The sequence below is a fragment of the Panthera pardus genome, unplaced genomic scaffold (genome assembly GCF_024362965.1).
Source record: "Panthera pardus isolate Hobbes unplaced genomic scaffold, ASM2436296v1 HiC_scaffold_8, whole genome shotgun sequence".
Taxonomy (NCBI): Eukaryota; Metazoa; Chordata; class Mammalia; order Carnivora; family Felidae; genus Panthera; species Panthera pardus.
The window spans coordinates 65,687,190-65,703,137 of record NW_026527013.1 but is presented as its reverse complement, the minus strand read 5'-3'; the positions used below and the strand labels follow the sequence as shown (position 1 = coordinate 65,703,137).

At 53.4% G+C, this 15,948-nt stretch overlaps 1 long non-coding RNA gene across 1 annotated transcript; it reads right to left on the bottom strand.

Moving 5' to 3' along the window:
- Positions 1-6,658: 6,658 nt before the first annotated feature.
- On the bottom strand, positions 6,659-10,120 carry LOC109267973 (uncharacterized). The gene is made up of 2 exons (XR_002080386.2): positions 10,008-10,120; positions 6,659-7,378 (listed from the first exon to the last, which is right to left on the bottom strand). It is a non-coding gene; the product is annotated as an uncharacterized LOC109267973 (long non-coding RNA).
- Between the last annotated feature and the right edge of the window lie 5,828 nt (positions 10,121-15,948).

Sequence of the window (15,948 nt, the reverse complement as noted above, 5' to 3'; positions counted from 1 at the left end):
GCGTAATCTGCATCGAATCACAAGGAAGGTTCAGGCGAAGCCAAAACGAAGGCGGTCCTATTAAAATAAAAGAGGGGTGAGGCCGGGAACCGGGTTCTTTGAAAGCGTCACAGTCATAAAAGACAAGGAGAGACTGGAGGAGAAAGAACCATGACCAGAAAATGCATTCCTGGACCCGGCACTCTCCTGGCAGGGGCCTGCCGAGAAAGACGTCACCAGGCTAGGCGCCAGATGGGGGGCGCGGGCCATAGCTAAGTGTTGTGTTGATTTACGCACAGTGAGGTGGGTGCTGTCTGTGGCTCGGGGATGAACATCTCTCCTCCCGGGACACGTGCACTTGCAGTCGTCAGAGCCTGGATGCACGTCCCTTACTCTCAACTGCAATAAAGCAAATGAGGAAAAATGCAAGAGCGTGAACCCAGGTAAACTTGGACAAGTGCACTCTGCACCATTTCACGTTCAGACTTGAAAAGACTTCCCTTCAGACTTGAAAAGAAAGCCTCCTTGCCCCCCATCCCTTCTTCCTAAACCCCTTCCCCTCTGATTACTGAATCACACTTTCTGGCATGTGGGTCTCCACACAGTGTGGACACTGGTCTTGTGTCATGGCCAGCGGACAGCAAGGGAAAAGGATGCCCTCTGCTCGCCCTCGGAAAGGCCCAAGCCAGAGAACATTCCCGGCTCACAGAAAGGACCCGGATTTGGAACCACATCTTCAGCTCCCAACCGAAATCCTGGGGATGGAATCTTGTTTAAGAAAGAGAATGGGGGGCGCCTGGGTGACTCCGTCGGCTAAGTATCCGACTCTTGGTTTTGGCTCAGGTACTGATCTCACGGTTCGTGAGACTGAGCCCCGAGTCAGGCTCTGCAATGACAGCTCAGAGCTCTCTTGGGATGCTCTCTCTCCTCTCTGTCTGCCCCTCCCTTGCTCATGTGCTCTCTCTCTCTCAAAATAAATACAAGTTAAAAAAAGAAAGAAAGAAAGAAAGAAAAAGAATTTCACCGACACTAAGACCCCAGGAGCTGAAGAAACTCAGTGTGGATTCCATCCAAATAGGGACACGTCTGTGGGGACCCCCTGGAAGCAACGATGTTTTATCCTGAAGGATTTTATCTCCTGAGGGAGATTTCCAAGTCCTGGGGCCTCATGAGGGCCTGGGACCCTTCTCGGGTCATTTGACTCACATCATGCAGGTGATGTGACTGAAAAAAAATTTACGCATACTCATTGGGGAAAACGTGGGAAATGAAAATTATAGAAATGCATCGAGGGGAAAAAAAATTACTTGTCTTCTTGTCATCAGGGAATAACCTGTGATAAGTCTGGCGCTTTTTCCTTTCAGCCTGTTAGCCGGAAAGAAGGGGGGAAAAGAAATCAAACGTGAGATTTAAAGTCTCCAGTGCCTTCTCGAAGCTCTTTGAATTCAACCACATGTTCCCTTCGCGGTCCTGTGTGTGGCTGAGACCCCCGAACAGCTTTGGATTCCCCCAGACAGACCTGAGCCGGGCTTTCGGAAAGGTGGCTGTGGCAAAGGCAGTTTGGAAATGAAGTCTGGGTTTGCGCACAAATCCGTTCGGAAGCAGCCGGTACCGGGGGGAGGGGATTGAGAAGCTGGAAGACGGGGGCGTCTTCCAAGACCAGCTAAGGCTAACTCGGTTGCTCTGTGGGGAGCTGGGGGCAGCAAAAGATTCCCCTGGTCAGGCAGGCTTGGGGACGGCAGGTGCACGGTGACACCCAGTTAGAATTCCATCCAACGCACGTGTCACACTCTGAGCTGCGCTACCCGGCCTCCCCACCTGACACCGCCCCCCCCCCCCCCCGCAGCGTACCCTCCCAGCAGGTCCTTGCAGGACCCCAGCCCCCTGGGAGAAGAAGCCCGGTCCCACGTGGGCCTCCAAAATCTCCCCCTCCCCACCCCTACCTGTCTTAGATCTGGCTGGTTGCTAAGGTGTGTCAGGGAGGGCAAGCCACACAGGAGCCAAGAGTACAGGAGGGGACTCCACACTTTGCTGTGTTTCTGCGGTGACATATGGGCAGGAATGGCAGTGGGGGAGGGGGCGCTGGGGCACTCTCACGGAGTGCTCAGGGAAGCAAGCCCTTTCAGAGGGTGACACTTCGGCAGCAAACAAGGCAACCAGGAAGGACGGTGTGGGAATAGGAGGACGTGCTCAGTAGATGAAGCCTTGGAGTTGGGAGGGGTTTTCTAGAATTTTCTAGAACTAACCCAGCATTGCCGGGGCCTCGTGAGCAAAAGGGAGCATGGCCAGCTTGGGCTGACAACACCAGACCACAGGCCGGGGGCTCAAATAACAGACGTCAGGCTCCCACGGTCTGGAGGTGAGAAGTCCCAGATCAGGGTGCCGGCGTGGCCCGGTTCTGTCTGTCGGGGGCCCTCGCTCGTCGTGTCCTCGGGAAGTGGACAGACATCTCTCTCTTCTTCTTACAAAGCCACTAATCCCATTGTGGGGTTCCACCCTCCTGACCTCATGGAACCCTAATTACCTCCCCAGCACCCCCCCCCCAGTCCCATCACACTGTGGGGGGGGGTTAGGGATTCAATCTATGAATCTGGGGGGGACACAATTCAGTCCAGAGCCACCCCCACCCGAGTGAGTCCGAGGGAGCAGGGCCTCTACAAGCTTCCTGCTCTCTCTCCATGGCGTGACCTCCCTGACGTTTCTCCCACCCGTCAGGAGAGTCTCAGAGATGTGCCCAGATTCACACGGCAGAAGTTTCACAACATTATACCTTAAACATTTCAAAACATCGGTTTAAAAAAAGTCACCCCTTTTTTTGTGCCAACAGTGGGGGGACTTCTGAATAAGGAAGGGTTCCTGTTTTCCCACCTGACTTTTGTACCTTCGAGATGGTTTCCAAATAAAAGTTATTTTGAAAAGAGTGGTCCTGGGCGCCTGGGTGGCTCCCTCGGTCAAATGTCGACTCTTGATTTTGGCTCAGGTCATGATCTCACAGTTCGTGAGATCGAGCCTCGCGTCGGGGCTCTGCACTGACTGTGCGGAGCCTGCCTGGGATCCTCTCTCTCTGCGCCTCCTCTGCTTGCTCTCTGTCTCTCTCCTTCGAAACGAATAAATAAACATCAAAATAAAAAGAGTGGTCCTGCTTCGATCCCGGCGGCACTCAGCGTGTGTTCCAGGCTTTTCACGATGGTCCTGGGGGCCTCCCCGGGCCCTGTATCTGCCCCACATGTGGGGGCCTTCACAGCAGAACTGGGGGGGGACGATCTGAATCCAGACCCCGTGAGTCCTCCCCCCTCCCCCCCTTGGGCTGCCTCTGTCGTCCCTCCTCCAACATCAGCTATTTGGGTTTGAAAGAAGCCTTCACGGTGTTGATCTCAGCTGTCTTGTGTCTCCAGGGGCAACCCCACCCCGCCCCCCAGTCCTACCCTGCAGAGGAAAGAAGGGCCCAGGGCCTCAAACAGGCAGGAGGAGGCAGGGAGGGCTGAGAGCAAAGCCCAGAGCAAGGGCTGGACACGGGCCAGAAGGAGCCGCGGGAGCAGCAGCAGAGGAGCGGGGCGTCTGTGCTGACTTGGGTGCCGGGTGCTGCCTGGGGAGGTTGAGGAAGCGACCTCTCTCCTGCCTGCACCCCTCTGCTCCCCCAGGAGGACGATGCCTGGGGCCAGGGCAGGACTTTATGTGAAGGAGCCACGGGACGGGGACGAGGAGAGAAGAAGGACAGCGGTAGACGCCTTTGCAGGGTCTCCGTAGAAGTGGGGCTTAAACCCCCTGCTAACGGCCGGGTTATCTCTGCCTCTGCTGATAAAAGCTGACAGTTACTGGGAACCGCCAGCAGCCTTATGCGGGTGACGGGGACCTGAAGGCCCCACGTTGAAATGAGGCTAAGGTCATTTTGGTAACCACTCAAGGTCACGGAGCTAAACAGGAAATGAAGTCTGGGTTTGCGCACAAATCCGTTCGATACTGAGCCCCACGCGGGCCAGGGGCCAGGTTCCTTCCTCTTCTGCCGGCCAGCGCTCAGCCCTTCTCCAGCCGGCTCTGGGGCTGCCTCGGTGGGTCTTCCGTCACTCTAACGTGTTTCTCGAAGTGGGGTCCCAGGACCGGCAACGTCAGCATCACCTGGGAACTTGTCCGGAAGGCAGATTTTCAGACCTCACCTGTGGCCTACTGCCTCAGAAACCCTGTGTCCGGAAATCGGGACTGTGACAAGACCTCTGGTGGTGTTAGGGACCGAACAGTGCTCCCCACAAATTCGAATGCTTCAGCCCCAGCCCCCAAAGCGGCGATATTTGGTGATAGGGCCTTAGAAGAGGTGATTCAGTTAAAATGAGGTCATTTGGGTGGGCCCTGATCCAACCTGACCGGTGACCTGACAGGAAGAGGGGACTGGACACAGACACAGGGAGGGAGGACCTGGCTGGGACACGGGAAGGAGACGGCCGTCTGCACGCCCAGGAGGGAGGCCTCTGGAGGGACCAGCCCCGCCCACACCTCCATCCTGGACTCCCGTGCGTGGGAATAAATCCCTGCTGTGTAAGCCACCCAGTCCGTGGTATTTGTCACAACAGACTGAGCTGACTGACACGGGGTGCTCTGAGAAGCTCTGGGCAAACCCGCCAAGCTGGCCCCCACCGAGGGCCTCTGCTAGAAACACCTTCCATGGCCCCACTCCTCCTCCTCCTCATCCCTCTCCTCCTCCTCCTCTTGGGGGTCGGCACTTGATGTCTTCTCCCCAGAGGGTCCGTCCCTGAGGATCTCCCACCCCTGCCCCTGGCAGCTGTCCACCCTCCTGTGTTCACACAATGGCCTTGTGAGCCCTGGGCCAGAGTGTTTCACACTATTATTTTTTAAAAAATTTTTAATGTTTATTTATTTTTGAGAGAGAGAGAGAGAAAGAGGCAAAGTGTGAGCGGGGGAGGGGCAGAGAGAGAGAAGGAGACACAGAATCTGAAGCAGGATCCAGGCTCCGAGCTGTCAGCACAGAACCCGATGCGGGGTTCGAACCCACAAACCGCGAGATGGCGACCTGAGCTGAAGTCGGACGCTTAACTGACTGAGCCCCTCAGGCGCCCCGCCTTTTACACTATCGATCATTTTGCTTGTGTGTTATGTGCACGCTGCACCCTGGGACATTCGTCTCTTATGTCTGGTTCACACTGAATTTTCAGCGCCTAGGACAGTGCCTCTGGTATACAGTAAGTGCTGCGTAACTGCTGGACAGACCGGAAGCTTCCCTCCTGCCATGATGGGGCAGCAGGCAGGGGAGGATGTGGGAGTACATTCTGAATGGCTTGTAGCCTCAGACCCCGGCTGTGACACCAGATTTCAGGGCCCCAGGCCACAGGGTCAGAGCACAGACTCCAGAGGCGGACCCAGGGCCCAGATTACGTCCGAGCCGGTTCCCAGCTGAGACCCTTGCACAGGGGACTCTAATACCGCACAAGGTCAATGTGCTGCTGGTACAGCCAGGAAGAAAACTCAGATGCCCTGAATTATTCCCTGTGGAGGTCTCAGCGAGTGGGGATCAGAGGTGGGTTGTGAAGGAAGCCATTCCTTCCAGAAGGACCATCCCTCGGCAGGCCGTCCTGCTCTTCACCACGGCAGCGTCCACACGACACCCAAAGCGCCTTGGGCGTGTAGCCGCTGCCCGACCACCAACTTACGGCTCTGGGTCCCTGAGCCACAACAGACACGGAGGGTGGGCTCAGTGGTGATGCATTTTGAGATGAATCCTCCAAGGGCAGCTCCTCTGATGTCCCCGCCCCTGCGGCCCCGTGCCTCGGCACTCGAGATGAGGACAAACATATTATGCAAATACGGAAGCGAAAGGTTTGGGAAGCGAGTGAAGCTTTTGGCTCCAGGCTGCTTAGCGATTGCTCTATGTTGCTGTCATTTTGGGTATCTCTGGCTGGGTTGGGCCATTTTTATTTTTATTCTATTCTATTCTATTCTATTCTATTCTTCTATTTATTTTTTTAAGAAATGATATGAGAAGCATGGTTGGGGAGAGACTTATGTATTTTTTTCAAGTTCTATTTATTTATTTTGCCAGAGAGAGCGAGTGGGGAGAGGCAGAGAGAAGGGGAGAGAGATCCCACTCGGCCTCCACGCTGGCGGCACAGAGCTCCCCGCGGGGCTCCCCCTTGCGAACTGTGAGATCATGACCTGAGCCAAAATCTAGAGTCAGACGCTTAACCAACTGACCCACCCCAGGGCCCCTGGCCATTTTCACATGTGAGATCAGACAGATAAGCGTCCGACTTCGGCCCAAGTCATGATGTCACGGTTCGTGGGTTTGAGCCTCACATCGGGCTCTGTGCTGACGGCTCAGAGCCCAGGGCCTGCTTCGGATCCTGTGTCTCCCGCTCTCTCTGCCCCTCCCCCGCTCACGCTCTGGTTCTCTCTGCCTCTCAAAAATAAAGAAACATTTGGGGCGCCTGGGTGGCTCAGTCGGTTCAGCGTCCAACTTCGGCTCAGGTCATGATCTCGCCATCCGTGAGTTTGAGCCCCGCGTCAGGCTCTGTGCTGACAGCTCAGAGCCTGGAGCCTGTTTCAGATTCTGTGTCTCCTTCTCTCTCTGACCCTCCCCTGTTCATGCTCTGTCTCTCTCTGTCCCAAAAATAAATAAACTTAAAAAAAAAAGAAAGAAACATTAAAATAAATAAATACATGTGACAAGAGAGACCGTTAGAATTGACTTTGGTTTTCGTTAGATTCTGGGTCATACAGACCCACACAGTAAGGACGGACGTAGGAATTTATGGGCATGTAAAACTCGCCCAACTACTATTCTTAGACTGGAGGCAGAGAGTACTGCTCCCTTTTCTGTGGGTCAGAGTATTTCTGCGTGTCCTTCCTCACCCCACACCTCGCTGTCACCTGGGAACGCATCTCAACAGCTCCGAGCTCCTGCAGGACTGCTGTGGACAAGTGTAGATGGAGATGGACGGATAGGTGATGTGTAAGAGTGGTGCCACGTGGGGGGTCAAGTCCCACAAAAGCTGCAAGGTCACGTGATGGTCAAGGTGTCCTGAATTCTTGCGAAGCGAGACTCTTCACGCAGAGAACGAGCGGGATTTTGCTTGGTGGCCGTCGTATCCTGGACGCCCTGTGTCTAATGGGGAAACGAAATGGCGTCTGTGTCCGGGCAGGACTGAGTGCTCGCCGAACGGCACTGGGAAAGTTTTAAAGCACGGAACAGGTGCATCCGTGCTGCACACCCCTGCGTGGCTTCCGCTTTATGTTTACATCAGCGAGACGCCGGGATCGGCTGGCTGGGGAGGCGCTTCCTGGGAGGGTGCCTCGCGGAAATGGGTCTGCTGCCACCACGGCTTCCCCAGGTTCCAGGGAAGAAGGTGACGATCCCTCCCAAGGCTTTGCCGAATTTTATGCCTGTTTAAACCTGAAAGATTAATATTAGCGATTACTATGGGCCAGGAGCTGTGCTAAACACTTTACCTATCGTGTGAGTAGGATTAGTCGGCAGTTACCATTTCACAGATGAGGAAACTGAGGCTTAAGGAGGAGCAGTAAGCTCTACAGGCTTGATTGGTTCTCCCTGCCTCCATAAAGGCAGCCCCGGGTATTTGGACTCCCCTTCCGGCTCAAAACAGTAAGAACCCTTGTGAAACGGCTGGCTAAGAGTCACTCTTCTTAGAAACACCAAAGAGCTGGAAGGCAGGAAGGAGCCACCGGACCTAAATGGGACAGAAAGCAGGAGCCCAGGGAGGGGACCAGCGCTCAGAAACTGTTCTCAACCGGAAGGCAGGTACCGAACAAGGATCGGAACTTCAGTGTTGGAAGGTCTCATGCAGAGCAGGTACAGAAACCCACGCCAGGTGAAGGGCCTCCCCGGAGATCCTCGCAAGAAGCGGGGGATCCTCTCACCACCCCCCCAAGAGTAGTGGTGAGCCAGAGAGGGCAGGCCCCCAGGGAAGCAGAGCCCGGGGTTGGCTCACTTGGCGGCCCCAGGTTATTTGGATCCCTGGACCTGATGCAGCGTGGACGTTGGCCCAGCGTGTGGCCAAGCGCCCACGCACCAACCCTTACCACCGTTCTGAAAACGCAATGACCAGCACACAGAGAGACCTCAACCGGCATGGAAACCGGGCGCCATGAGTGAGAACAAGTCAAGGCAAGTGTCAACAGGAACACGTCTGCCAAGACGGACGTGTTGGGCTGCTTGATGAGACGGAGATTGTCCGACGAGGTCTCACGGGTGCCAGCGAGTCAAGTAGGAAAGAAGTCAAGTAGGAGAGAAGTTCCTCGCCCCCCCCAGCAGCTGGTGTAGGTGGCATCGGGCGCTGGTCTTCCCTTACGACGTCTTCACCCTACCGCGGGGCCGGGCGTTCGTCTTGCTATTGTCACTGGACAGATATCCGGGTGTCCACAGAACGTCTGTGACTGGCCTTCTCAGAAGCGGGGATCAACTGCCACAGAATACCGGCAGCGATGCAAATGTGCAAAGTAGGATTACCGACATTAATGAAAGAGTGAGCACCGGGCACTGGCTAGGGGCCCAGATCACACCGGCCCTCAGAACAGGTGCTATTAAGACAGGTCACATGGTCTGAATGAGGACAGTGACCCACCCCCGGGCCACTCAACAGCTCAGGGGCCGCCGGGGGGCAGACACGGAGGAGATGACCCCAGACTACCCCCTCCCCCCGTCTTAATGCACCCTCACTCTGCGGCCCACGGACTCTCTGCCCCACTCCCCAGGTGGGCCTGTGGTGGCTCTCACTGCTCCCAAAGGGGGCTTCTGAGTTCTTGAGAGTTATTTATTTTATTTTTTAAATGTTTCTTTATTTTGAGAGAGAGAGAGAGAGAGAGGGAGGGAGACAGCGAATCTCCAGCAGGCTCTGCGCTGCCGACGCAGAGCCCGATGGGGGGCTCGAACTCACGAACCGTGACATCATGACCTGAGCCAAAATCAGGAGTCAGATGCTTAACAGACTGAGCCAGTCAGGAGCCCCAGCGTTCTTGAGATTTACACGTTCTTTCCCCATTTCTTTCCAGGAAGCGAGGAAGACATTCTTTCCTAGCTCATGTCAACACGACATCCTCCTTTCCCCCAATACAAAACACGCCGGAAAGTGCCAGGGAGCACCCTCTGGTCCTGTCAGGAGCTGCTGTCTGTGTTGCAGGGACAGGAAAGACAGAGGAGAGGCAGGTGGCCGGGCAGGTGGCCGGGCACGTGGAGTTTCTCCGTCACACAACCATTGGGGCCTTGGCTGAGCCACACGTGCCCCCGAAACTGGTTCCCTGACCTGTAGTACTGACATCACAGTCTGTGTGTTAATTTCCTCTGCCTTTGCGACCCACGGTGACACGCAGTCTCACCTTCCGCACCTTCTGTACCTTCGGCCAACACCACCTCGGACCTCCTGTGCCACCGGTTAGGAGACAGAGGCAGGAACTGAAATTCATTCCTGACGTTTACAGAGTCAGAGGATCCCAACACCTGATCCCTCCTTTCCAGTCCTTAGAGGAGTGGGGTTGTCCCCGAAGTGGCTTCCGAAATGTTCCCAGCTGCCGCCCCGGGTCCTCCCTCAGGTCACTGCGGAGCAGAAAGCAGCCCAGATGCCCACGGAGAGCGCGTCCCTCCGCAAGGACCCCCGTGCACGCCGATCACAGGCCCTGTGCGGTCTCCCTCCGGGCAAGGCTCTTCTGCCCTGTGCTAATCCGCCCCGACTCACTCCTGCACAATCTTTCCTGCTGTTCATCTCCACTGATGCAACAATTTACTGGAACATCAGGGACGGAATGTTCCAAAAGAATTGCCCAAGTGTCTGTCTGCTTTGGACGACGCTTTATTTATGTTATCTGTGAAGGCGAGTGGCACAGCTCTCACACACTCTGGGAGTCCAGACAGCCCCGAGCGTGCTGGGCGCAGGGGTGGGGGGCGGGGGGAGAGCAAAGAAACTCTGTGCCCATTGCCAGCAGGTGAGCCTGGGAAAAGGGATTCGGTGGAAACCAGGGGTTCCCTTCATGCCCAACCTCAAACCGCTCCCTCCCTGCAAGTTTCCTACCGCCGGAAGTCCTCTGGTGTCACGGACTGCCTTGAATTTCCCAGTGCCCATGGGTAGCGTCGTCTGTCTCCATGCAACATCGTGGTTGCACGTGGGAAGCCAGCCGTGTCATTTTCCTCCGCCGCCACAGCATTTTTCTTTTTACAAGAGTCAAACCACCCGTCTGCCTCCTAGTTCTTAAAAGTGTTTGTTGTTGTTTTTCACACGCAGCCAAGGAAGGATGTGTCTGCCAAGCAAGTGTAGCGGTAATTAAAACATGACGGCAACTATCGCCAAGAACTCCTCCCACGCCCGGTCAAGGGTGGCACGAGGTGTCACAGTCGAGGGCAGGGGCAGGTGCTCCCACCGGGCAGGTGTCCGCGTCTGCATCGGCGCTCCCGATGCCGAGACCCACAGCCAGGTGTGGGTTTCGAACAGGAGCCCTTGAACATGCGTGTGACTGGTCATTGCTTCACAGAGCCCTTTTTAAATGGTGAAAGTCTGCGCCGAGCTTGGGGGATTATCAAAGTGCAAACAAGAGGAAAGAGCGCAGGGGCTGGGGAGGACTTTGTTCAGCTGGCACCTTCTCAGGCGGTCTGGGCTGAGGGGATCTGGAGAGTCCTTGGCAGGAGCGGATGAAAAGGTGGCGGTGCCCCAGGCCCCCCAAGCACCTTCCAGCCTCTGGAAGGACAGGGTGACCCCCTGGACCGAGAGCCCCTTGGAGAAAGAGGACTTCACCCACCGCTTGGTAGCGCCTCTGCTCTCCAAGAGACAAGTGGGAGGTGAGGTGTCCCCATCGTACAGATGGAAACACAGCGAGTGTGGACGCTGCCCGCAGCTGTCCCCTGGGTTAGAAGGAAAGCTGGAAACGTCCCCAGGCGACCCAACCACAAAGCCTCGTAGTGAGGACACTGATGGCGTCTCCTGCTCCTGCCCAGGGGGCCGAGTTTTCCGCCTCCGGAAAAGGGCGACTGGCCATCAGAGGCGACTTCCTAACTGGAAAAAGTCGTTTGCAGTGATGATAGAGATTCTAAGTAGTCACGTCAAGGAATAAGCTCATACGGAGAATTAGGGTTTTGCAGACTCTCTTTTTAGTAGATTTTTCTGGAAAAATTAAGCAGGAGAGACTTTGACGAGGATGTTCCCCGCTCTGTCTCTGTCTGCCCCGCAACAACGCAGAACTTGGTAAAGGGGCAGAAGCTATAGAGACAGTTCAGGAAATGCATGTGGGACGGGTGTCTGTCGTCAGGCAGTGGCCATATATTTCGATGACAAGGTAACAGAGTTAAACTTTTCCATATGCACCGTGTTTAAAAACCACTTCTGGGGAGCCTGGGTGGCTCAGTCGGTTGAGCGTCCGACTTCAGCTCAGGTCACGATCTCGCGGTCCACAAGTTCGAGCCCCGAGTCAGGCTCTGGGCTGATGGCTCGGAGCCTGGAGCCTGTTTCCGATTCTGTGTCTCCCTCTCTCTCTCTGCCCCTCCCCCATTCATGCTCTGTCTCTCTCTGTCTCAAAAATAAATAAACGTTAAAAAAAAATTAAAAAAAAAAAAACACTTCTACCTAGTTTTATTCATCGTTTGGATTCTTTTTTTTAATTATTTTTTTAATGTTTATTTATTTTTGAGAGAGAGAGAGAGAGGGTACAAGCGGGGGAGGTGAGAGGGAGGGAGACACAGGATCCAAAGCAGGCTCCAAGCTCGAGCTGTCAGCACAGAGCCTGACGCGGGGCTCGAACCCACGAACCATAAGATCGTGACCTGAGCCGAAGTCGGGACGCTCAACCGACTGAGCCACCCAGGCGCCCCCTTTAAGACCGTATTTTTTGATCAACATTGAAAATCAATCATTATTGATTACTTCTACTACCCTTCAAGCACACATTTTTCCTTTTCCTTCTGCCCTGGGTCCCAAAGTCCTCGTTGAAACTGTCTGAAATTTTAGTGCCCACATTTTTATACGTTTGCCTTATTTTCTCTAAGAGTATATATATATGTATACATATATATATAATACATATATATATATTATATATATATATAATATATATTTTAATAATTTTGTATCAATGTTGCTAAAATTTTAGAAAAGGAAAAAAAACAACACAGCTCTGGGTAGTTTGACTGAAGCTACCAGGCAGCTCCCGTGATGTTTAGAAGGATGGAGAATGGACTTGGAGCCACTTCCAAGCACAGTTTCCTCACTGCTTCTAGGTCTTTATGTCTCACCCTTGACGGTCAAATTCCCATCAGGAATACCTAGAGAGGAGCAGGTCGTGGAGGTCCTGGGAAAGTGCTGGAATGTCCACTGGGCTGTGCTCACGGCTCAGCCTGAGGGCCCTTCAGAATTTCTGCTCCTTGGGGCGCCCGGGGGGCTCAGTCCCTGAAGCATCTCACTACAGCTCCGGTCACGATCTTGCGGATACCGAGTTCGAGCCCCGTGTCGGGCTCTGTGCTGACAGCTTGGGGCCCGGAGCCTGCTTCGGAGTCTGTGTCTCCCCCTCTCTCTGCCCCTCCCCTGCTCATGCTCTGTCTCTCTCTGTCTCAAAAATAAATAAAAACATTTTAAAAAATTTAAAAAAAAAAAGACCTTCTGCCTCCTACTGGGAGCCAGATGTGAGTGGACATGGGACCACTCCCCAGGCCTCTCCCCATTGCTGAGATGGTTGCCCACCCCGGCCAGGCCACTCTGGTTCTCTCAGCATCCTATTTGTCACTGTATTCCTGGTGCCTGACACACAGTGAGCCCCATGTTTGCTGAATAAATAAATGTATATGAACCAGTAGCTGGTAATACCTTCATTTTCCCGTTTTCGGCCACAGGTCTGCACACCCTTATAGATTCTCATTTAAACATCATGCCATCTTGCTCAACTGAAGGACAAGTTGTGTGTCGTTGACCCAGGGCAGGGGCTCAGCCACGCCCCCCCAACACCTTCATGCTGCTCGATGCCACTGCGGACCAGGGTTTTATCTTTCATCTCTCCTTGACTGACAGCAGAGAAGGTTCCAGTGCTCAAATCCATGCCTTGAAGTCTGTGAAACGCAGGGAAGGAGTAGGGCCGCTGATGGCCAGTTTCCCTTGTGCCTTGCCCAGCGCATCTCTCTGTGGCCCCAGACCATCCTGTCCTCGTGCGCAGTCTGGGGACAGGGTTGTGGTGGCCCATGACTGGAGTAGATGTTTTTACGAATCCAAGACTCTGGGGGCGCCTGGGTGGCTCAGTCGGTTGATTGCCCGACTCTTGGTTTCGGCTCAGCTCACGACCTCAGCTCATGATCAGGGGGTTCGTGAGTTCAGGCCCTGCCTTGGTCTCTGCACTGACAGCACAGAGCCTGCTTGCGATTCTCTCTCTCCCTCTCTCTGCCTCCCCCACTGGCTCTCTGCCTCTCTCTTTCAAAATAAATAAATAAAACCCGAACGATAGAAAAAAGAATTCAAAACTCCACGCACAAAGAGCTGGAAGGTGCAGACACACGTCGGCCTCCTGCCCCGCTTGGAGGTGGGGAACTGGGATCTCGGAGATTCAGACCTCCCCCCACACACACACTTGCGTGTGCCAGAACCCACAGCTGCCGAGCGCGTCGCTGTCTTCTTGACTCGAAGATAGAATAGCAGCCAAGCATTTTGCGTCTGCTGTTCTGAAGGCTGCAAATGCCTTGAGGGCTTCTCTCCGTCAAGAGGAGGGAGCAAGGGTCCCTGAAATAGTTACTCATCTGGAGGCGTGCTGTCCACCAAATAACAAGGGGGAAAGTGGCCAAAGAATCCTGAAATCAGGTGGCGCGGGGAGAGAGGGGGTCCGCAGGTTTTCCGTCTATGAGATTCTGTAACATGCAGCCCAGCAGAAGCTCACGAGGGCTATAGGACCCCCGCGTGCCCTCCCACCTCCTTCACCCCGAGAAAGGGGCCTTCGGTCACTGGGTCCGGCAAGGCAACCTCGCCAGGGCTGTGCCTCATGCCTGCCCAGTCCGAGCCCGAAGGCACAGCCCGGCTCCCTCTCCAAGCAGCGCACAGGGGACAGAACTCAGGAGCTGCGGACAGGTTTTTAAACTTCAAGTTCCACCCGCCGTCCTTGTGCCCACTCCCTGTGACCAAGTCTATATAGATCCAAATTGGTGGAGAGCACAAGGGTGATTTAATAATAATAATAATAATGTTTTAAGAATGGCAAATTCGGGGCGCCTGGGTGGCTCGGTGGGTTAAGCGTTGGACTCTTGATTTCCGCTCAGGTCATGATCTCACAGTTCATGAGATCAAGCCCCAAGTCGGGCTCTGTGCTAACAGCATGGAGCCTGTTCATAGTTCCCTCTCTCTCTCTCTCTCTCTCTCTTGCTTCTTCCCAGCTCTCTCTCTCTCTCTCTCTCTCAAAATAAACAAATAAATATTTAACAAAATAAAGAACACAAAGCAAAAATGGCAAATTCATCAAAAATAGTTAGCCTCTTTTCCTCTTTGATGGTGTGATTTACATGCAGCTGTTTGGAAACATGGTGGGCGTGGGCACATCAATGACATGGTTAGTGGTGAGGCCCCTGTGGACGCTCTTGGGCTTCTACCCCTTTCCCATGTGATTCCCCTCCAAGGGTGTCCATGAGCGAGACATCCACTATGGACCCTATAGACACTGGCCTCAGGACAAAGGCCCCCATACAGGCCCCCAGACCAGCCTGCCTTGCCCCAAGGCTTCCAGACAAGGCTTCCCTTTGGCCTTGACCACATCCCGGGTCAAGACACTCAAGGTACTCACAGCTGCTAGCCACCGGCTGACGTCTCCTCACACAGTCCTATTTCATTTTTGCGGTTGTGGAAAGCAGCTGGTCTGCAGACCTCCGGGGGCGGGCAGCTGGGAAAACTATTTTCAATTGCACATGAGCCCTAATGCTCACAACACCTAATTCTTTGGACATGAATGAATGAGCATTTCAAGTGATGGGATTCCGCTCCACCCATCTAGGGACAGAACCCCGCCAACCTTGGCCGGGCAGGAGTGTTTCCCAAGCCACGGATGTTGGTGGATGCCCCAGGAGCAGAGTTTCAAATCGTGGTGGCCATTGTTGCAAAGGGACTGGTTTTTATAAACGTTGAAACTCTAACGATTTTTTTTAATTAAAAAATTACCTTCTAAGAAATGACTTTGTGTTTTATTCTAAAATACATAATGCAAACTCAGTGGTAGACTGCCTTCTTCTTCTAGTTTCTGGGGACAAGACCATCTTGGGGGCAAGCTTGTTTCTCTCAGGCCTCTCACTTTTTTTTTGTTTTGTTTTTCACTTGGGAAACAGAGATTTGTTTGTTTATTTTCTGAAATGGGGTGGATAATCATTTCTTTAAAAAGGAGAACCCAAAAGTGCGTTAATGTCCAAAAGACGTAAAGAACCGATACAACTCCAGGGGGGATAAAAAGCAAGTAATCCAGTTACAAAATGGGCAGAAGACCTGAACAGACACTTCTCCAAAGAAGCCATCCAGAGGGCCAACAGACACATGAAAAGATGCTCGACATCACTCATCATCGGGGAAATAACAAATCAAAACCATGATGAACTCTCACCTCACACCTGTCACAATGGCTAAAATCAATAACACAAGAAACAACAGGTGCTGGCGAGGATGCAGAGAAAGGGGAGCCCGCGCGCACTGTTGGTGGGAATGCAGACTGGTGCAGCCGCTCTGGACAATACTATGGAGGGTCCTCAAAAAGGTAACAGTATAACTACGATATAATCCAGTAATCCCATTTCTGGGTATTTATGCAAAGGAAACGAAATCACTACATCAATGACATATGTGCAGTCCTGTGTTTATTACAGCACTATTTACAAGAGCCAGGACATGGAAACAACCACAGTGTCCATTAGCAGATAAATGGATAAAGAAATAAAAGATATATATGTATATTTTATGTATTTAATATATATTTATATAAATATAATATATAACATGTAAACATATTATATATTTAATA